This window comes from Rhincodon typus, chromosome 8 (assembly GCF_021869965.1).
Source record: "Rhincodon typus isolate 14 chromosome 8, sRhiTyp1.1, whole genome shotgun sequence".
In the NCBI taxonomy this organism is placed as follows: domain Eukaryota; kingdom Metazoa; phylum Chordata; class Chondrichthyes; order Orectolobiformes; family Rhincodontidae; genus Rhincodon; species Rhincodon typus.
In genome coordinates, this window is record NC_063339.1 from 87,864,024 (window position 1) to 87,869,218 (window position 5,195).

Here is a 5,195-nt window from a genome sequence, read left to right on the forward strand (position 1 = left end):
TGGGGTATATTGTTCACTCTTTTATGTTGGGCTCTGCGAGACAATAGTCACTGTTTCATATCGGACTCTGTGGGAGAAAGTTCACTGGTTTATACTGGGCTGGTGGGGAGAGTGGTCACGGTCTAACATCAGGCACTGTGGCCGAATGTTCACTATTGTACATCGGGATCTCGGGAGATTAGTCACTGGTTTATGTCAATCCCAATTCTACTCCTCCGATATCTTCACGGGTGTGATATGTGCTGCAACAAATACCTGCAGCCCTTCAATCAAAACGAAAATGAATGGGAAACTGAACGCATCTTTTAGACTCAGTGACCAAAAAATGTTTTGTATCTGTGAGAATGTATATTCCAATAAAGAAAATACGAGCTCTACGACATTTCTGGGATTTACATTTTCACGTTGGAATGTGATTCGGTCCCTTGTTCAAACCAGAATAACTTTCCGGTGGAAGTGTAACATGATCAGCACCAGACTGCAGGGAAAATGCGCCAAGCCGATTGAGCCACGCATGAGATAATACCGTGCAACATACTTACAGCTATTAAGCCTGTGATGCAAAATAAGTGGATCCAAAAAAATATCTTTCGTCTGAATGGTAAGCAGATTTAGAATCCGCAATCAGCAGATCCCATTGCGAAATTGTTCCATCGGCAGTCCAGGTACGAGAAACATTATCATAATTCCTTTCACTTTCCCTATATTTCTGCTTAGCTGGCCAGTATTCCGGCGAAGATTTCCACTTCTGGGCAAGAGCACATAGCAGAGGTCACACGACGCCATGTTATACGAGCGATTGTCTCAAAAATGATTTTTGTGATGTTGCTGCCGGAACACAACAAAAGCGAAAGCACGGGGAAAGGCTTCGAGGAAGCCTATCCTCCTCGTCCATTTTCTCAGCTGCTCGGCTATACCCAGCTACAATACCAATTTCCCACTAGATGCCAATACCCCAATACCCTGGGGCACTTCCAGACTGCTCCTCCAAATACACTGGAGGTTTAATCCATCGCCACTTACCGGAAACTGCTCAAGTCAGGAAATAAAAAGAATGAGTAAGAATGACCCATGAAAAGTGAACGCAAGCAATCACAGTCTCGATTAGATTAGGGTTCCCTTCTGATCAACAATGCGGGTGTGCCTGCACCTCAACGATTGCAGCGGATCAAGAAGGTCGCTCATCAGTTCCCTTCTCCAGAACAGAAATGAGGAAATGAGTGAAGTTTCACATCGCAATACCCTCCTTTTCACCAGAAAAGGCAAATAACCGCAAGTCGACGCAATGCAGGATTTTGTTTCACACCAGCAGCCAAATAACGATCTGCATTCATTTTCAGCGAATAGGGTGAGCAACGCAACTTGCCTGGTACATGGCGTAGCAGCGCAGCCTGCTTGTTCCCGCTATCAAGCTGGGGGCATCCCGCATGTGATAACTACTGCACCATGGAAACATGCCGTGGACGCTGAAAAGATGGACGCTTTGTGCTATCCCACGTCAAAGATTACTTTGGGCAAAACAAAGAGAAGTTAAACGCAGCTTTGGTATAGCAGGTAGCGAAAGTGGGATTCAAGCCCACCCCTTTTCAGCGACGGGAATCTAAATCCAGCAGCTTAGACCGCTTGGCCATATCACCATACCATGGTCCAACAGCTGACATATGACATTTTCCAATGATGCTACTGCACACAACTGATACAAAGGCACCGGGAAATTCTTGCGAGGAACTCCATCCTCTCGTCCATTTTCTTTGCTACTTAGTTATGCTCGGCTACAATATCAGTTTCGTGCCAGATTCCGATAGCCCTGCAATCAAAACCAATATCAACGCAAAGCTGAACGCATCTTGTGAGATTCGGTTGAGCAACAAATATAATGTGCCTGTGCGAAAGGAGATTATGCTTCGATAAAGAACACATGACTACACTATATTTCCGGGTTCACCCACATCACTTCTGTCACACACTGAAAACTCACAATGTTTCCCCTCTGTTACCGAGAATGAAGATTTTATTGAATAAACCCACACGGTCACAGAAGAAGATAATTTTCCTTTTGAATTTGGCAATGTTCTGGGAGATTTCATTGATGCTTTCCGTGGTATCCTCAGAATTAGGTAATTCTGGTTCAGGTCCATTTGACATGGAGCCGCCCAGGAAGTGACCATTCTCATTCTGTGACTCTGAACAGTCTTGTTGGTGCAGGATTGGAGTTGGGTTTGCCCCTTTAAAAGTCTTGTCATTTATTATACAAGCGGCTGCACCTACAAGTTGATCTCTGGGACTTCCAGTGAAGTGGAAACAATTTGCACTTCAAAACAGGAAACCAGTATCTTAATCAAAGCAGCAGAAGAGAAACTATGTTTTCGGCACAGCTAAAGCTGCTGGTTTCGCTAATGATGGTGGAGGACTGAATAGCTGGACTACACCTCAGAAAGTAAAGTTGCAAGAAGTGAAGACGCCCAGCGTGGCGCTCGAACCCACGACCTTGAAATTAAGACACTCATGCTCTACCGACTGAGCTCGCCGGGCATAATTAATAGGTACTTATTTTCCCATTTCACACTGAGCCAAATCCCTTGCAACCTAATTTCAATATCCCAAAGATGATCCACCTGGAAAATCATAAGTTTCCAGTTCATTCCTCTCAATCACAAATAACATCAGTTACATCTTCCACATTTCAACTGTTCCTCCTTCAGACCATTATAATCCATTTTCAGCGCTTGTTCCGGGATTTAACATTCAAAATTCATATTTTAATGTCGGTGCCCTGATCCTTGAGTTGCCCATGCGACTGTCAGTCACTCTGAGAGACGGTGAATCTGCTTCAATAAACCCAGTCATTTCTGTTACAGACTGTGTGAAATGCGTGTCTGTCTGCCCAGTCTCACTCAATACATTCAGCACTTTGTTTGTTTGGTACATCAGCAAATTCTGCAGCATCTCATCTGGGGACTGGATTTTCACAGTTCGGTTAAAAAGATTCGAAGGTCAAGAAGAATTTGCTGCAGCCATTGTGAAATGTAAAATGATTTTCACCCTTTTCCACACGGGAACAACTGTTCAGAAGGAACAGGTTTCCACTCGTTGTATCAAATGAGGTTTCCCAAGTGAGGCTCAGAGTAAGTTCCACTCACTTGGAGATTGTGTCAATGTTGCTCTGAAGTTTACTGAGCGGGATGGAATCTCCCTGTGTTTTCCTGAACCTGTGCTCAGTGCATTGAAAAGTTTGGCCCCGGTTGGAGGATCTTGCCTCCCAAGGATGGACACGAAGCGGCTGATTGAATCTGCAGTGGCCACTTTCTGCTGGCAGCGGACGATTGGAAAGTGCGGGGTCAAATCATACTGCTTGTCCCTGTCTCACTCCGTGTGGAGCAGGGGAAGAGAAAATCATTCATGGGTTTGTTTGATTCCAATATCTTCAGAGATTTCTATGAATTAAGTGAAGGTACATTTTGATAATAACTGTATTAAAACCTGTATGTCCGGGCTCTGACTGGATAACTGTGGAGCTGACAAAGTTTCAAAGCTATCTCCTGACGGTACAATCCCGATTGACAATCTTCTGTGTCACCGGAAACGTCCATGAGTCGGAAAACACAAGAGGCTGCATTCCTGGGTAGTCTCAAAACACCAGTCTTTCTCTCAATATCCGAATGCACTGACCAATTGCAAAACAGAACCTGTTAACATTAGGCTCTGCAAAAGCTCCTAATGCAGGGAGTCAGCCTCATTGCGCAGCTGGAAGCCTTTCTGTTTTCAGAACGTATCACTGGTTTCTGTCTGATGCTTACATGCAGTAGAGTTGTGGTGTTAGCACGGACATGAGCAATAACGGTAGCATTCACAACGTGAACAACCAACAAAGATAATCACCGTCACTGCTTCACTTCAAGGCCCCTGATTTGTGAAGCCGTGAGTTTTACTGGCAAAGAAAATACATTTGTCGTCAGGAGGCTGCATCAGTTTCCACCTTTTTCTGCTCGATTCACCATGAACTTCCTTTCTGCTGTTCCACAAGCACTTCAGCTTCTCCTTTTCTTGTGTTCTCATTCCTTCATTTACAGTTTGGTCGGAATAATGAGGTGAGGCTGGATAAACGGTAGCCTTACTGGGGAATGTTGCGGTAATGGCACAGACATTTTTCTTTTCCTTTATGTCAGTTAGCAGCCATTTCGAATGGAGAATTGGTCCTTTCCGTGTCTACCACAATATGTGTCTCCATTTGTCTCTCTTTGACTCTGTGTATCCACCTCACCCCCTTTCACATTCTCCGACATTCCATTGTCCACATCCCTCATTCCCCATTTCTGCTCTTTGAAAATATCACCCTCATTCATTTTTACACCAACAGTAAAGACATCGCTTTAATATTATAATTGTGGTGGCATTGTTTTTTTTTCTGGTGCATTAGGAATTCTATTTTGAATTCTGAAGATTCACTATCTTTTGAGACAAGAAATGACTCCTTAAATCAGTCATAACAGACAGACACATTATCCAAGGAATGTGAGCCCAGTACTAGACACTCGATATCAAAGTGTTTCTGAACTTCAGATTTTCAAAGAGCCGAAATGAGAAATGGGGGATGTGGACAATGGAGTGTTGGAGAATGTGAAAGGGGGTGAGGTGGATACACAGAGTCAAAGAGAGACAAATAGAGACACATATTGTGGTCGACACTGAAAGGACCAATTCTCCTTTCGACATGGCTGCTAACTGAGAGAAAGGAAAAGAAAAAGATGACCATTTAAGCAGAGCCTTTCACCATCTCATGGCAACGGAAGCAGCATTACAGCTGATGAATTCTCTTTAAAGTTGTAAAGTTGGCGTGAGTAGGCTAATGAGAGAGCGATTTTGATAAATACGTTGATTCGACAGATAAAGCAAATAATTTCTCTCGACATTATAATATAGAAATGCATAATTCACCTCGTAGGGACGAACGGTCAGTGGATCTGAATCGTCAGCTCGATTTCTCTCTACAGATACTGCCAGACCTGCTGAGTTTCTCTCCCAATTTCTGTTTTGTGTCAGATTGCCTCAGTTCTTTGTTTTCTGTTAACCTGCAAAATGTTTAGAACAAATCAGATTAGCTGCTAGCTCCTCATCAGTCAGAAGTGCTGGCACCACGATAAATTATCATAACAGAACTTCTATTCCCTGACTGGAAATTGAACCCAGGCAGCAGC

The 5,195-nt window shown here is 43.7% G+C and overlaps 1 non-coding gene across 1 annotated transcript; it reads right to left on the bottom strand.

Annotated features, from left to right (window-relative positions):
- Positions 1-2,459: 2,459 nt before the first annotated feature.
- Positions 2,460-2,532, bottom strand: trnak-cuu. Its single transcript has one exon. It is a non-coding gene; the product is annotated as a tRNA-Lys (tRNA).
- Positions 2,533-5,195: the final 2,663 nt, after the last annotated feature.